The sequence below is a fragment of the Crotalus tigris genome, unplaced genomic scaffold (genome assembly GCF_016545835.1).
Source record: "Crotalus tigris isolate CLP2741 ecotype Arizona unplaced genomic scaffold, ASM1654583v1 scf7180000017585.4430047, whole genome shotgun sequence".
NCBI lineage: Eukaryota > Metazoa > Chordata > Lepidosauria > Squamata > Viperidae > Crotalus > Crotalus tigris.
Window position 1 is genome coordinate 1665594 of NW_024096493.1, and position 18462 is coordinate 1684055.

An 18462-nucleotide genomic window follows, 5' to 3' on the forward strand; every position below is an offset into this window, starting at 1 on the left:
AAAATTGCAAATTGCAGTCACATGATGCTGCAACTGGTTGTAAATGTGAGCCAGTTTACAAGCAACCCAAAATACAATTACATGGAGATCAGGATACAGACGGTTCTTCCCAAAGTGTTTTTTTTTCTCTAAAAAAAATTAAAAAATGTGATCCATAACTGACAGAATTCCCCTTCCAGATCTATAAAGTTGTTGGTAGCAGTTCCAGCTCCCCAGGCCACACCAGTTTTCTCTAGGCCTATAAAACTGGGAAGGGGAGTGGAGTTTTCTATCTGTCCCAAAGGTGCTTTTTCAGGAGGCAACTGGATTGTCTTGTTTTTCTTTGAAGTGGTTTGGCTTCTCATCCAAGAAGCTTCTTCAGCTCTGACTGGATGGTGGGGAGAATGGAAGGATTTATACTCCTTGCAGATAGCTGGTCATTTGCATTTTTAGAGAGTTGTTGAGGTCATCTGGAGGTTTGTCTGTGTGTCCTCAGAGTCACCTGAGTAGTGCAAATGAGTGTGAAGCCTTCTTGGAACTGTTGAAAGGACTGTGCTGTAGACCAGTGTTTCCCAAACTTGACAATTTTAAGGCATGTGGACTTCAACTCCCAGAATTCCACAGCCAGCAATGCTGGCTGTGGAATTCTGGGAGTTGAAGTCCACATGCCTTAAAATTGTCAAGTTTGGGGAACACTGCTGTAGACTGAAGATAGATGATGTCGTATCTCTCCCCCCTGTGTTGAGAAAGGGCTGTTCAATTTTGACATAATGGCCTCTTTGAATTTTGTATCTGATTAGCAGCAGATGGGAGGGAAGCTTCCCCCCCCCCAGCAAGTTTTGAAAGTAGCCAGATGTTCATGCAGCTTGTTTTAATGACATCAATTGAGTATCAATTGAGTATTGAAATATTGGCTATGCAGATGATCATTCATGCTAAACAAGAAAAGAATCTTTTCCCCAACGTTCTTGTTAAAATTGCTTTATTTTAAATATTTGACTTTTGCCAAGTCACAGGAATGTAGCTCAATCAATTTAAAAGAATTAAAGGATATACACGTAGCCATTTAGCCCAGAAGCACTCTGTTGGTAATACTGCAAGGAACAGCATTACATACAATTTGCAAGCATCAAAGAGGTTATGAGTTTTATTTGAGCAGTATTGATAAGCAATGTTATAGAAGACAATAAGTCAGCATTTTGCATTAAAATCTTGATTCTTCAGCAGTTTATAATTCAGGTGTAAAAAAAAAACAAAAAACAACCTCACGCTTTGTATAGCAACTGGGCAAACAGTGTTGAAGCAAAAGTAAAACAACTGCAATACCGGGTTCTTTGAACTGAACACATGGGGATGAATTTCATGCATTTTTTATGATCTGGCTTGTTCCTAGAAAGTAAAGCAAAATGGCTAGAAGAAATGGTGCAGTGAAAAAAAAAGGTTGCTGAAGCTTTATTAAATGTAAAGTGGAATTTAGTAGTGCATTGCTGAAAAGGAGCCGCATAAACCTTTACCACTATGAAGCCTCCCCATTCCCATATCAGCAGTAAATGGAGAGAGCTGCTAAACAGAGTAGAACTTTTCTCCCTTCCTTCCAAAAAAATGAAGATGGGAAGCATTTCCCTGATTTTATAATGCTGCCATGTACAGCATGTAAGACCAAATAGGTGGCACAGGATCTTCATAGCAGTAGTAGTAGAATCAGGGCCACTTGATTCCAGGTTATGAGCTAGAAGCCTTTAGTCAAAAAAAAAACCCCACAACCCTACAATCTGCTTGAGTCACCCAACTTTTAGTGTCATTAACTTTCTTTCTATTTTTGTCTCAGCCTGATCAATTTGTTTCCTTTATTAGTCTGTCTGTGGGGTCCTTGGTGCTTTCTTTGAGCTTGGTTGTTTTCTTGCAGACGTTTCATTACCAAACTAAGTAACATCATCAGTAGCAAGCCTTACTCTCTTACTAGTGATGATGTTACCTACTTTGGTAATAAAATATCTGCAAGAAAACAACCCAACTCAGAGAGCACCAAGGACCTATTCTCTCTACTATCCATTATCCTGTTTCCTTGTTCAGCTTCAGTGTAGGTTTCTCTTTTCAGCTGATGCCCAATCTAGGGATTTTGCTTTTCCCTAATCCACCCATTCTCTTCTCTAACATTCAAAGCTACTGTTTCCAGAGCATGCAAAGTTTTCCATTGCTTCCCAGAATTGTACCTTCTGTACATCAGCTGATATTACTTCAAGAAACTAGCGGAAGTACTGCAAAAATGAAGTAGAGGGCTTTGCTTTGGGATTTCAGTTACCTCTAAGGACTAGATAACTATTAGTGCATTTCAATTTGTTTGATCTATGTATATTAGAAGCCTTTTTTTTCTAGTTCTTAGGTCTTTCTGCAAGCAGGGCATACTGTGTAATTTCAGACTGAGTTCCAAACTCACTATTTGGTTATTAATTTCTTGGGAGATAATGTATAATTTGAAAGCAATTTCTCTCCAAAATCGCTGATTATTGCAGAACAGTACCATTTTGAGATTTTATTTTTATTTACTTTATTTATTGAAAACACTTACCTCACCGCCCATCTATCAGACAACTCTGGGCGGCTCCCCCAAAAAAATATTGCCTGCACTTTTGCAAATCGAAATTGAACTTTAAAAAATAAATATTGATTGTTGTTTTACCTATTAGGAGGTTGATTTATTTCCAAAAATGAATAAAAAGGGCTGAATCCCCCTAATCATATATTCTTATACTACAAGGCTGGGAAATTACATTATAGAAATATTTATTTTTCTTTTTTAAATCTTCACATTGGCTTCACGGAAGGGCAACACAGATGGTAAGAGCCTTATTTCCTTTATGCACAGGATTATGGGTAGGATATTTGGTGTGATGCCTGTAGAAGATAGTTGATGACAACATGATCTATCTCAAGGAGCAGCAAGTAGGGGCAGGATGTATTGACCCAGGAAACGTCTTAGGTAAGAACTTTGAAACTTCAGCCTTTCATCCTATAAATCCAGACATGCTACTACATGCGGGTGCTTACATAATTGGAAGCTGATGACACTGGAAGGGAGGAGAGGGGCAATTTGTTAAATCTTGACATGCTCTATGCCAGAGGTCCTTTTGGGTGCCAGGGACAGGTTCTGTGGAAAGAGGTTTTTCCACGGACTGGAGGGTGCGTGGTTTTGTGTGCATCTCGTGAATGGGACTTTGCTTGTTTGTCTGGACTGGTTGCTGGCCTGCTGCGGCCCAGTACCAGTCCACTGACCAGGGGTTGGGGACCCCTGCTTTATGCAATAGTGTCTTTTGTTTAGTTACATTTGTTCAGTTGCAAGCAGCTATCAAAGAGCTGTGTCAGAAGATTTGAGTCTACAAATAAAGAGGCCGGTGCCAGGAAAGCAAAGCTGATTCCAAACAGGAAGTTTTTCCAGGAGAGACCCACAGCCTATCTGAGTGAGCAGAGCAATGTAGTACTTGAAAAGCTTATGCTGCTAGAAAGAAATTCCAAGATTCTTCCAAAGAGATTTTTTTGTATTTGTCCTTCCTACTTCGATAATATCCTGTTTTATTGCATTGGCAATTGTAATGAAAGCAGTAGTTCCACAATGATCACAGCCAGTGGTGGGATTCAAATATGTGAACAACCAGTTCTCTGCATGGATGCTGCTTCCGGAAGTCCATTCTGGGCCTGGGCAACAAAAAATTAGCTACTGGTTCTGCCGCACTGGTGCGAACTGGCTAAATCCCACTACTGATCACAGCCATATATATTGTGACATATTGGCATATATATTGAATTTTAAATGAATAACCATATGAATAACTTCATATTTTTTCTTCAGATCAAACACTGATGGTTTCCAAGACCAATCAGCCTCAGCTCTTTACGTCCTATCCTTATTTCTATGGAAGAAGAAAAAAATTTAGTACCCAATGAAACTACAACAATGACTAGGTACAAGGACTACCAAAAAAAAGCACTAAGGGAGATAGAACAGGAATGCAAGTCAAAATAGGCAAGGAATTGGTAAGAAAATACCTATCCACCCTGGATAAGTGCAAATCATCTTTCAGGACTTGAGGGGTTTTCATGGAGAAAAGGGGTTGACTTATTTTCCAAAGCTCCTGAAGGTAGGACAAGAAGCAATGGGTGGAAGCTTGTTAAAGGAAGATCTAACCTGGAACTAAGGAGAAATTTCCTGATAGTGAGAACAATTAATCAATGGAACAGCTTGCCTCCAGAAGTTGTGGGTGCTCCATTGCTGGAGGTTTTCAAGAATAGACTGGACAACATAGAACTGGACTCAGAATCAGAACTAATTAAAGACTGTGTGATTAAACGGGCACAAAATTTTGGTGAACCAGTTCTACTAGATACCTGGGAAACCATCTGGGTGAGGAATGTTAAATTTACACAAGCCCAGAACTTAAGGGAGAATTTTTACAAAATGTTTTATAGATGGCACCTTGATCCACAAAAAATGTCTCGTATGTATCCTGACTTACAGCCTAAATGTTGGAGATGTGGTTGTTTGGATGCTACTTATTATCATATTTGGTGGTCGTGTAAAAATATAAAAGCTTTTTGGATTAAGATATGGTGGAATATTCAAAGAATTTTTAGAAAGAGGGTAAAATTTACCCCACAATTGTTTTTGTTAGGTATTGTTACTGATTGTGATGCTAAGGAAGTTATATTGATGTTAAATTTGATTACGGCCGCTAGGCTGTTAGTAGGGCAATATTGGAAGAAGGAATCTTTGCCTACCTTGCAAGAGTGGTTTTTTAAAGTTTCTTATTTGGCGGAAATGGCAAAGATTTCGGCTTTCTTAAAGGAGCAATCGCAAGAGAAATTCTTTGCGGTATAGGAAAAATGGATAAATTTTATACAATATAAATTGGATATAAAAAAATATCATTTAGCTTTCTAATAACTTGTATATAAATGTTAATATTTTATAGATTGTACTTTTTATATCTCTTTTCTTCTTTCTCTTTTCTTTTTTTTATTATCTCTTTTTCTTTCAAGTACTTTTTCTTTTTAATACGTATGCTTTTTTTACATATATTATAATAATAATAATAGTAAAGTTGGAAGGGACTTTGGAGGTCATCTAGTCCAACCCCCTGCTCGGGCAGGAAACCCTACACCATTTCGGACAAATGGCTGTCCAGTCTCTTCTTAAAAACTTCCAGTGTTGGAGCATTTACTGCTTCTGGAGGCAAGCTGTTCCACTGATTTTATTTTATTCCATATTTTATTGTTAATTACTTTATAAATTGTTTATGTAAGGTATTTAGATTTATTTATGATTTATACTTTTTCAATTTTTTTAAGATTCTTAAAAATTTTAATTAAGCCTATATTCAGCTCTGGGAAGGTCGGGGGGGATGGAGAGGGAGGGTTGGGGTGGGTGGGTTAGGGTTGTTTTTTTTTTGGTTTTTTTGCTTTTTGTAAAAATATCTAAAAATTTTCAATTAAAAAAAAAGAATAGACTGGTCTATTAGTCCAGAATGGTGTAAGTTCTTTTGCCTTGAGCAGGGGGTTGGAGTAGAAGACCTCCAAGGTCCCTTTCAGCCCTATGATTTTAAAGTCAATCAGACCAATAGTTTCTCCTTCAACTTCTACCATCCTCCACACTTTTCCACCTTCCTCTGGCTCCTAAATGGCAGAACACGGCTGATTACAATACAGTTTCCTTATGCATTTACATAGTTCAAAAACTAAGGGATCAGAGAGATTGAACTATGTATACATGTATGAATTAGTTTCCAACCGATAAATACAACTATAAACAAAGAGACAAGTATATATACAACAAAATGTATCATTAACTCCTTGGCCAGTGGACACATGTGTAAACCCAGGACAACTCTTAATTTCTTCCCACCAAGCATAATCCCACTGACAACCGCAGTATGTCTCATACAGTAACTCGATAGTGCCATGTCTGCCCTAAGTCCATGATTTCATATGTAATGCAGATATTCCATCATTTAGCATCTTCCAGTAATAACTCACAGCTCCCTTGCAGCAGTATTAAGCCTATTTCTTTTTCAGCCAAAGTAAGTAATGAATGGGGAAAGATAAAGATTGATGAAATACTATTCTCCCTTCTGCCATCCTCCATAAACCTTCAAAATGTAACTGCAAGTTAACTCACCTAAGAGACACGGTTTTCTCTTACTCTGGCCCTAATTTTCACTCATTTAAGTTACTACAAGGAATTGGTTAAGGGACTCATATTAAGGTTCCTGAATATGTTCATCTCAGAAGTAACTTCTTGAAGCAAATTCACTGTCTTGTTCCATAGTTCCACAGTTATATTATTATTGTAAAAGAATTAGGAAACAAAATACATGGAAACATCCTTCCAGCCGCAAGTGTTTGCATTGTTGTGTATCCATAAGAGGACACACTGATCCACAAATAACATGGAAAATAAAAATAGTTCTTTATTCCTTCTCTAGTGAGAGTCTGTAGGACCTTCCCAACTTGTTGGATTCAAACCTTGACTTTTATTTTTATTTCATTCTCATAACTTTTCTTCTATTTTTTTCATCTAGACTGTGGTTCATTATTCTTCCTCAAATCTTGGCTTTCCACAAATGTACTGCTCTTGATTGAACAGGATTTATTTCGAATGCCAGGCCACCATAGCCCATTGCTATAATATGTACAGCCAGTAGGCAATGGAAAATATGTCCTTCTCTAAACATAATATAGGTGAAACCTATTTGTTGGGACAGCAAAGTGCATGAAAGGACACAATTCATAGTGCCCCAAAGGGAAAATATGATGTACTGTCTCAGACAAAATATTAATCATAGCTGATGTTTCTGGACAATAAAGGAAAGTAATTGTGGTGAACAATCTCTCTTCAAGGATAAAAAGAAAAAATAAAGAACTAGCAATATTACACGAACTGGCTTAGCTTCAGACAGCATAAGCTAACAGCATCCAGGAGATCTCATTTGGAAAGCAGGTTAATAATAGCTACATGGTTTATTGCAGCTAAAGTAATTTTTCCTTGATGGTGTCAGGGTCATTTTTCTGCATGCACCTGATCTCCTTGTAAACTTGGCAAACCTGTGGTAAGTGAAAGCATTTGTCTATTTAGACACAGTCAGTTCACAAGGTCAGATCATTTCTCCTCAAGAAAAGAAAACACCAGCATGATCTGAAAGCCCCCCAGGAACTGGATGTGCAGACAGTGGTATCATTACTATAGCTCAAAAGACACATGAACCATTAGATGTCTGATAGGAACCAATCAAAGAAATGAAACACAAGCTAAGTGATGGACCATTGGAATTCCTTTTTAAAGGGAACAAGTGTTCAAACTATATGTGGCTCTAGTTATCTCAGAGAGAGCCAATTTGGTGTAGTAGTTAAGGCATTAGGCTAGAAACTAGAAAACTGTGAGTTCTAGTCCTTCCCGTGGCACAAATCCAGTGGGTGACCTTGGACCAATACCTCTATCTCAGCCCTAGATCTGATGTTGGGCACTAGGAATCACAGGACTCTGGTACTGTACCAGCTTTCATCCTGCATTGCAGCCTCCCTACCCTCTGCTGCTTGATGTCATGGCTGGCTTGGCACTAGAGTTCTCTAGTCTTTGATCTTGCAGTTTTTAACCTGCCTTACTTGGTCAAGGAGACAAAAGTGGCACCAGAGTCCATGGCTACTATCTGTAGGAGAAAGAATGGAAGAACCTGGGGATGGAGTGAAAAGGAAAATCAGTCTAGAATCATTAGGTGGTCACAAGTGAACTAAATTCAATCCCCCTTGAGAGTCATTGTCCTTATCTAACTCTAACCAGGTGCTGTGCCTAGGCTGTTTAGCAATAAATCTGAACCTTCATCTGTGGGCCTGGTTTTTGCACGCCTGACATATGGCAACCAAGGCTTGAGCCACATTATTGAGAGTGGGGAATTAGTGGGGAATCACATGGTAGATCTACATGGCAAATGGGCAGTGACAATGTGATCTGGAGTTGGGGATATTATCATCTGTCCTTTGTCGTGGACATAACATCTCCTGTTCATTTTGGACTTTTTGTGGCTATTTCCCATCACAAGTATTCAATCACAGGTATTCAATCAGTCTACCCCAAGTGCTTGATGGATCTGACTTGGTTTAAGAGAAAATGTAGCTATGTCTTTAACAACCACTTTGGAATCAATTGCACTTGTGAGAACTCTCTGCTCATGGATTCCAGTGGTTCCTCTGTTGTTCAGAAGAGTTCTGAATGATGATGCAGCAGAAGTGACACTTATAGTGCTACTGGACAAAGAGAAAATAAGTCCAATCAAGCATGGCTGACAGCAACAGCAATTGCAATAGCACTTAGACTACCGCTTCACAGTGCTTTACAGCCCTCTCTAAGCGGTTTACAGAGTCAGCATATTGTCCCCAACAACCTGGGTCCTCATTTTACCGACTTTGGAAGGATGGAAGGCTGAGTTAACCTTGAGCCAGTGAGACTCTAACTGCTGAACTGCTGGCAGCTGGCAGTCAGCAGAAGTAGCCTGCAGTACTGCATTCTAATCACTGCACCACTACAGCTCTTTTAAGCCTGTTTTAAGGATTATTTTTGGCAGTAAGAACAACATAACATAATTATTCTTCTACTCTTGTTGTGTCTTCTGCTAGTCAAGGCAAACTAATTCCTTCTGGGTAAGGAGTGGGTAGGGGAGCATCTGCAAGGTCAGTATTTCTAAGTTGGATTTCAGCTATGTACATCTTATGGAATTGACTGAGAGATGGGCTTGTCATATCTGGGATGGATAAGACTGTAATTCTGGATAAGGACAGGTTCTTAGAGTTGTTAGTGTGGCCACCTGTATTTTAGAATGATACTCCTTCTTGTTGATTAAGAACTCCAGGATGTTGTCACATAGGTAGATCCGTGCATTCATCAGAACACCTGTGAGAAAGAAAGTGACCCTGTTGGCTCTTAAGGAGGCAGTAGTCCACCTTTCTTTAAAAAAAAATATTATTCAACTAAATAGAGCCAAACAAATTTTGTTCCATCCCCAACATTTCCTTTTAAGCAAAAAATGTTAAGAAGTGGTTGGCTTGCAGCTCCCAAAGGCTTTGGAGGCTTTGGATCCCATTCAGTCAAACTAGGGGCATATTACTAAGATGGCAGTAGATGCACTCTTCCACCTTAATACTATGTCCTAATGACAATTACAAATCAAGATGGTTCAGGACACTCTCATAAAAGCTTCAATACCTTGGTTTTTCCAAGGAGGTATTTCTAATGCTGGGTTATGAGCATGTGTATTAATGCATATAAACAACCTATCAAAGGCCTGGAAGCCCAAGAGGACCAATTTGATTTACCTGTGAACATTTTTCTCAGCAGTCAGGCCCCTTTTGACAAACCAGCAAGGTATTTTCACCACATAACTGTTTCAAAGTTCTGAAGAGCACTAACTTTAGCACTCTTTTTTTTTTTTTTTTTTTTATTAAAAGTTTTATAAATTTTACAAAAAAAACAAGAACAATACATAACAAAAAACAACATATACAAAAGAAAAAAAAATTAAACAATACATATAAAAAAAAAAAAACCCCACCCCACACCCCTCCCAAAAACCCTCCCTTCCCCCCCCCTGAGCTTCCCAGAGCAGAATATAGGCTTAAGAAATAATAAAAAAAAAAATAAAAATTAAATTAAAAACTTTATATTTATATATATAAAAAAGATATCTATAATATATATAAAAATAAAACTTATGAAAAAGCTATATGATATTTTTGTATACCCAATCTAAATTGTATAAATTTTATCCATTTGTCCCAGATAGCAAAAAACTTCTCTTGCGTTTGTTGCTTTAAGAAAGCCGAAATCTTTGCCATTTCCGCCAGATAAGCTACTTTAAAAAACCATTCCTGCAATGTAGGCAAAGATTCCTTCTTCCAATATTGTCCAACTAACAGCCTCGCGGCTGTGATCAAGTTTAACATCAATACAACCTCCTTTGTATCACAATCTGTAACAATACCTAACAAAAATAATTGCGGAGTAAATTTTACCCTCCTTCTAAAAATTCTCTGGATATTCCACCATATTTTGATCCAAAATGCTTTTATCTCTCTGCATGACCACCAAATATGATAATAGGAAGCCTCCTTATAACCACATCTCCAGCATTTAGGTTGCACGTCAGGGTACATGTAAGACATTTTTTGTGGATCAAGGTGCCATCTATAAAACATTTTATAAAAATTCTCCCTTAAATTCTGTGCTTGAGTAAATTTGACATTTCTCACCCAAATAGTTTCCCAGGTGTCCAATGAAACTGGCTCACCAAAGTTCTGCGCCCATCTAATCATACAATCTTTAATTAGTTCCATTTCTGAGTCCAATTCAACTAAAACCCCATAAATTCTCTTAATGTGGGTTTGTCTTTGATCCTTCAGTTGCTTAATAAGATTTTCATCTTCTCTAAGAAAACCCACCTTACAATCCATCTTCCATCTATCTAGTAGTTGCCTATATTGGAACCAAGAATAAGTAAAATTTTCTTGTGCTAATTCTTCCCGTGATTTTAATTGCCAGTTTTGTCCATCCCATTTAAGTAACTGTCTATAAGACACCATATCCATTTTAACCCCTCTTTTTATTCCTTCTATCGCATGCCAAGGTATAGCCCATAATGGTACTTTAAAATCACTTTTATAATATTTTCTCCAGATCCTAAGTAAAGAAATTCTTAAAATATGAGATTTAAAAGCCCAATCTATTTTTTTATTAAATATTAAATAGGCATGCCACCCATAAAGTAAATCCCATCCCTCTAGATAAAGTATCTCAGAATTTGTCAAATTTACCCAGTCACTAATTAATGTTAAAACCACCGCATCATAATATAATTTCAAATTTGGTACCTTGAGTCCACCCCTCTCACGGAAGTCTTGCATAATTTTGAACTTAACCCTTGGTTTTTTCCCTGCCCAAATAAATTTATTGAGACCCTTCTGCCACTCATTTAAATTAATCTCATTTTTCAAAATTGGTAACATTTGAAACAAAAAAAGAAACTTGGGTAGAATATTCATTTTTATCACTGCAATTCTTCCCATGAGGGATAATTGCAGCTTTTCCCAGTTCTTCAAGTCTTTCTGTACCCCGACCCACAACCTTTCATAATTGTTTTTAAATAATTTTGCATTAGAAACAGACAGCATCACCCCCAAATATTTTACCTTATTAACAATCTCAAAACCCGTCGAGTTAACCAAAATCTGCTTCTCCTGACTCGACATATTTTTAGGTAAAATTTTAGTCTTATTTACATTAATCTTAAAACCCGAGACCAAACCATAATGGTGAATCAACTGTAATAAGTTTACTACAGAATAATCAGGTTGCGACAAAGTAACAACCAAGTCATCCGCAAAAGCTCTCAACTTATATTCTTTTTTATTAACATATATTCCTTTAATTTCCTGAGACTCTCGAATTTTAATCAATAATATTTCCAATGTTAAAACAAACAACAATGGCGATAAAGGACACCCCTATCTAGTACCTTTCTCTATTGTGAAAACCTCCGACAAACCTCCATTAACAATAAGTTGTGCTGTTTGTTTTTGATATATTACCTTAAGGGCTTGTAATATGTTTTCACCAAAATTCATTTCTTCCATTACTCTTAGCATAAAATGCCAATTCAGTTGGTCAAATGCTTTTTCAGCATCTAAAAATATGAGCCCTGCAGGAACTTGGTTGTTCTTATCTAAGTATTCTAATAAGTTAATAATTTGTCTAACATTGTTTTTCATATACCTTCCTGTTATAAACCCTGATTGATCTTTATGCACAAGATGATGCACCACCCTCATAAGCCTATTTACCAAAATTTTTACAAATATCTTATAATCCACGTTTAAAAGAGATATAGGCCTATAATTTTTTGGTAAAGTAAGATCTTGATCCTCCTTTGGAATCAATGATATAAAAGCACTACGCCATGAAGGAGGAATCTCTAAACCCTGTAAGATACCATTAAAAAGATCATTTAATGGTTGAATCATCTCCTCCATTAAGGCTTTATAATAAACAGCTGTTAACCCATCCGTACCCGGTGCTTTCCCTAATTTCAATTGTTGAATTGCTGAGGCAATTTCCTCCTTAGTAATTAAACCATTAATTTCATATTTCTGATCCTCAGTCAGTTTAGGAAAACTTGCCTCAGCTAAATATTTATTTATATCTAACAGTTGTACATTAGTAGATTTATATAGGTTTTGATAATAATCCAAAAAAGATTTTTTAATTAATTCCTTCTGAGAAACTAGTTTACCCTTATAATTTATTTTCTCTATTATTCTCTGTCTCTGTTTCTTTCTTAATTGATAAGCCAACCATCTCCCCGGCTTATTAGCATTACAAAATGTATTTTGTTTCATAAATAATAAATTGGTTGCAGCTTGATCTGCTATCAACATATTAAATTATGACCTTAATAACTTTACAGATTCTTTAGTACTTTCATCAGAAGGATTTAAAATCAAAGCCCTTTCTTTTAGTTTAATTTCATCTTCAAGTTCTCTATGTTTCTGAATCTGATTTCGCTTATAAAAATTATTCATTTTTATCAAAACACCGCGCATAAATGCTTTGCCTGCATCCCATACCATTGACATTGAAGTCCCCTTGTACATATTCAAAGCAAAATAGTCCTTTAAACACTCCTTTAGTTTTTGAACATTCTTCTCTTGTCTAAACAAATTTTCATTAACTCTCCAGGATCTTCTTTCCTCTTTCTCTTGAATCAACTCCATCCAAACTGGACTATGATCCGTCAGTGATTTAGGAAAAATCTTTACATTCTTTACTTTATTATACAAATCCGTGGTAATCAAGAAAAAGTCAATTCTTGAAAAAGATTGGTGTCTGTCAGAAAAAAAAGTAAAGTCTCTCTCCTCTTGATTACGTTCCCGCCAATAGTCCCTTAATTCCCAGTCTTCTTTCATATCAAAAAAGGCTTTAGGTAGCCTTGCTTGTTTAAGAAAAGGAGAGGAACCTTTCTTATCCCTTTGTGTGTCTAAGACACCATTCCAATCACCCATTAATACCACTGATCTATAATCAAGCAAAGTTATTTTTTGGTGTAACTGTTTATAAAATTGTTCCTGTTGTTGATTTGGAGCATAAAGTCCAACTATAAGTACTTTCTTACCATAAATACCAAGTTCAATCATCACATATCTCCCCTGGGGATCTGATTCTACCAGACAAGCTGGCAGGTTTTGTTTGACATATATAACAACTCCCCCTTTCTTCCCAGGTGCAGGAGATATAAAATGAGATCCCAAACGAGCATTAACTAAATATTTCTGATCTTTAAGTAGAATATGAGTTTCCTGTAAACAAATAACATCATTGGTATGTTGCTTCAAATAATAAAAGATTTTTTTCCGTTTCTGAGGAGAATTCAATCCATTAACATTCCAGGTCAAAAACTTTGCCATCTCCCTTGGCACGCAGCCTGGAGAAGACACCATCAAACTCTGACAGAGCTGCGTGTGTTGCATAACTCTTGGGTCTTGCTCCTCCCACCGGCGGTGATGCACTTCCAGGAGAATTCTCTTTGGGCTCTTTTTTACGTTGCTCTTTCTCTTTACGCTTATAGGCTGCACGAGTCATCCTCTGCTCTTTAGCCTCCGTTTGGCGTTGCTTTGCCACTTCTATCATCCCTGCGGAAACCAAATCTAGTGCCTCAGATTGCTGCTCAGGTTCCTTAGCACTCAAAGATTTCCGACCAGATGAAGTTGAGCCTGCACTCAGGACCGAAGTGTAGAAATCTCTAGCTTTGTCAACTGTGTTCAATCTGTAACGTGTCCCAGCATGGCTCAAAACGATACCCATCGGAATTTCCCATCTGAATGGCATCGATCTAGCTTTAAGCTCATTGGTTAAAAAAGCAAAGTCTTTCCTACTTCTTAAAATTTTAGATGGGATTTCCTTTAGAATGATGACATCTTGGGCGGCAATCTGAAATCTTTTGTTGTAAAAAGCTTGTATAATCTCATTCCGCAGGGACTTCTTTGTAAAGTAAATCACCACATCTCTGGGCAAATTCTTCTGCTTAGCAATCCAGGAGTTGAGTCTATAAATTTTTTCTACTTCTCTCTGTAATTCTCCTTTATCCATATCCAAAGCCAGCGCCAGATCACTAAGAACCACCTCCATCAAATCTTGATTCATATCTTCCTTGAGGCCTCTAATCCTCAGAGCATACTCCATCTGTCTGTACTGAAACATCAAAATATCTTCTTGTGAGGAGTCCACCTTCCTTTCCACATCTTGAATTTTGTCATCTAAAGAGTCAACTTTGTCTTCCACTTCCTCAAGCCTTGCATCGAGCTTAACCACCACAGTAGCCAAACCTGAAACAGCTGCCAGTATATCTTGTCGTAATTCATTATTATTTTCTTGCAATTTAGACTTTATCCCCGTTATCTCTTCTTTGAGATCAGATTTAATTTCTGATTTAATCTGTGATACAAATTGAGTCATTTCCTCTCTCATTTGAACTACAATCTCTCCCATTATGCCTCTAACCTCTTGCACTGAAAGTCCAGGTAGAGGAGGGGAGGGTGGTGGCTGAGCCGGTGGTGCATGTTTAGATTGTTGTTGTAGCTGTGCAGTGGAAGTTATAGGAGAAGAAATAACCTTGGGTATTGAGGAAGGCTGCTGCCTCTTTGAAGCCATTTTAAAAAGCACAATTGTCACTTCCCTTTCCCCTCCAGCCAAAAAGGGAGGAGGAAAAAAAGAAAAAAAGAATTTTTAAAAAGAGACAAACTATAATCATTAAAAGTCCAGAATAAATCCCAAGAATAAGTAGTAAAAGAGCAAACAATTCAAAAGAAAAAATTCTAAGCCAAAAGCAAAAGCAAAAGCAAAAAACAATCCTTAAAAAGGGAAAGTAAAACAAAAGAGAAAGGAAAAAAAAACTCCGACACTTTCAAAACGCCATCTTAAGTCCTTTCACTAGTATAACAAAGAAAAGGAGGAAAAATAGTAAAAATCAAAAGATAAAAAAATAAACACCTAAAATATAACAAAAAATCCTTTAAACTGCTCCGTCCGTTTAAAAATTACTCACCAAAATGCTGTAAACACGGAGATAGAAGCGGCGGTTTCTTTTGCTTCCAAGGAAGCAAAAACAGCTGGGAGGCGGAGATCAGCAAGAGCTCCGAGGGAACACTCCTTTCACCCCCTCTAGAAATAAATCCAGAGGGGGTTCAGGGGTTCTACCTCTACTCTTGCGTTCTCTATCCCTTCCCTTTGCCCGGGAAGGGATTTCCGAGCCGCGGGCCAGCTGATGCGCGCTGCGCTCCGCGGCTCTGACACTTCCCCAGCTGGACGGCTAAAAGCTAGCCGCCATCGCCGTCGCCTCCCACCGGAAGCTCCCCTAACTTTAGCACTCTTCAATGCTCTCCTCAAAGTAGTTTTGGAGAGTTGATAGAAAAAGCATCCCCTATGAGTTGAGACTGTGCCAGTGTGGATAAGGGGACACCAAAATTACAGGTCATGTCCTGCTGTACTGCAGTCTTTTTAAGGACCCAAAGATCTGCCTTATAATTTCCTATTTGGTAAAATACTCAGGAAATTCTGATATTTTTTTTTATTTACAATTGTTATAATAAGATCAGTATGATGCCATCTCCCTGAATGTAGCTATATTTTGTTATATTGCCTGTACAATTACGCAGATTTTATTATTCTATTTTGTTTTGTATTTATTTTTATATTTTGATTTTTAATGTGTTTTGTTTGCAATTCTGATCAGGCACCATAATAAATATTTACCATCGTGATCTGCATTGGATGCACCTATTGATCATCTATGGCAAGCTGTGAAAGGGGTGAATGCATTCGTCTTGATCTTCCTTGCTCTTTCAGTAACCTTTGATATTATCATTCATGGTATCCTTCTGGACAAATTGAAATTTGGACTAGGAAGCATAATATTGCATTGGTTCTTCTCTTTCCTCCAGGATTGGTTCCAGTCGATGTTGGTGGGGAGGAGAAAAGTTTCGACTTAGACTCCTCCTTTATGAGATGCTTCACTTTCTCCCCACTTTTGTTTAATATCTTCATGAAACTTCTTGGTAAGTTCATTTATTGGCACAAGATTAAACAACATTAGTATACAGATGAAACGCAATTGTATATCTCTTCCCCTGGCAGTTGTTCATCTCTGACCGTGTCACTCCATCAGAACCTTTCCCCATTATTGGGAAAGCTTTGGCTTAACTATAACAGGACCAAGTGGCTGTGACTTTGGGATCCTCTGAACACTGACCCAGAGATTTTCCATCTTTGGCAGGGTTTGTACTCCCCCATTCAGGATGGGTACATAATTTCAAGCTTGTCCTGGAGTCATGACTCCTCAGCTCCACAGAAAGACTCAGAATAACTTTTATTGATATTGGCTATAATAACAGAATCTTGCAAATCTGCCACAACATCCTCACGGTGACACAGTCACCGCTTTTTGAGTGTTTGGCAACCGGCTCACATTTATGATCGTTTGTAGTGTCCTGCTGTCCACATGATCACATTTTACTACGTTTTCCAACAAACACCACTCATTGGATAAAATGGATTTGCACTTACGACCATGTAGTTCACTGAACGGTAGCACGATTCGTTTAACAATCACACTGACTCACTTAACCATTGTTAAAATCGTTCTAAATCTGAGTGTGATCACGTGGTGTCTTGACTTACAACCACAACTATTTATGATGTAAGTCAAGGACCCTCTGCATCTCTACATGCCTGAGGTCATGGTGATGTCTCTACCTGACTTCTTCACCTTGCAGAACTTAGTGCCTCCATCTCTCATTTGCTCTCGGTTAAAGGGTCTATAATACAACCACCTAGTAGGAAAGCTGCCTGGATTTAGCTTTTAGATACTGGCCAGTCTGATTTTCTGTCCTTTCTTCCATACACTCATCTTCCCATTCTTCACACCATCCCCACTCTTACCCAATAGTTAGTGTTTCCCATTCAAACCAGCCAGACACTCCCCCTGCCTCCTTTCCCCCCCCCCTCCACTCAGTCTTTCACACACAAGGGGGCTAATGGTTTTCCTAGCTCTTCCCCAGATTAAACTTGCTGACTCAGTGGCATGAGAAATCCCTGTGCAATAAGCCTTCAGCTAGGTTTAACATACAGTACTTTATAAAGGTTAAACACCTCCTCTTCACTAAAATCAGTAAAAGAATGGAATAATCTCACAAACATTGGTGTCATAGCCCAGACTTATCTCATCCCCTTTGCACTTTGGCCCTTAGTCCCCTGCACTCATTTTGTTGGGTCCCATCCCAAAAGTTTGCTCAATCTTTCTCTGAGCTGAAAGCTTAGGTTTCTTGTTCCTACTGTACATGATTAATTTCCACCTTAGTAAATTTCAGGTCTGTCGTGATGATATTCTAATCAGATTGTGCCATTGCATATGATATCGAAGCTATTATACACTAAATGCAGACTTTGTGCTTGTTCAGATCTTCTCTCCCTTTTATATTCTTGTTGTTTATTTCTTCTTCCTAAAATGTTCTGTATGCTATTAGGTCTGGAAACAAGAATTAACTTTCTTTCTAGACAATCTTTCTCAAATTTAGTCATCCAATTATGTTGGACTAGAGCACAAATCCACTCCTGTCAACACATTATTCAGTTAGAAATTATGAAAATTGTAATCTAACACCTCTGGAGAACACCAGCTTGCAGATAGTAGTCAAACTATATTTCTTGCATTGTCCGGAAGAAACATAACAGAGATTTTTTTTTCCTCCTGTATTATGAGACAGAACTTTATTCAATGAACATTTTATTGTCACTATAAAATGTAGTGTTCCACAGATGAAACGTTTGTGCAATGCAATTCAATAAATAAAGTTATATAAACAAAGAAATCAAATGGGGAAAGTATTTTACAAAGCACAAAATACTGCATTCCATCTTAAAGTACAGTTTACACATCCTTACATTTAAATTTAAATGAGTTTTTTTGATCCATTTATCATACAACACAAACCTAATTATCTAGATACTGGCTAATCTTAGAAATTCTGAAGAATGATCCTACTTAGAAAGAGATAGGAACGCTACAGATGGATCAATGGGAAAGAATGTGGCTGGAAGGACTAATATTCACACTGGCTTATAATTTAAAAGAGAGTTTTTATTAAATGATGTATTGTTGATGTATGTCACCATAAAAATTACTTCAGGCGTATAAGGTATTTCTAATTGTTGGAAATGTGAAAAGCCTGAAGAGACATGCTTGGTTTTGTGAGGAAAAAAAATTGAACACAAATACATATGAGACTGCAGAAAGTTTTAAAAATTAACATTCAGATGAAACCAGAATTTTTCTTATTAGGACTTAAGGACAATCAATTAGAAAATACTTATGGACAATTAGTTTTACTTATCATAAC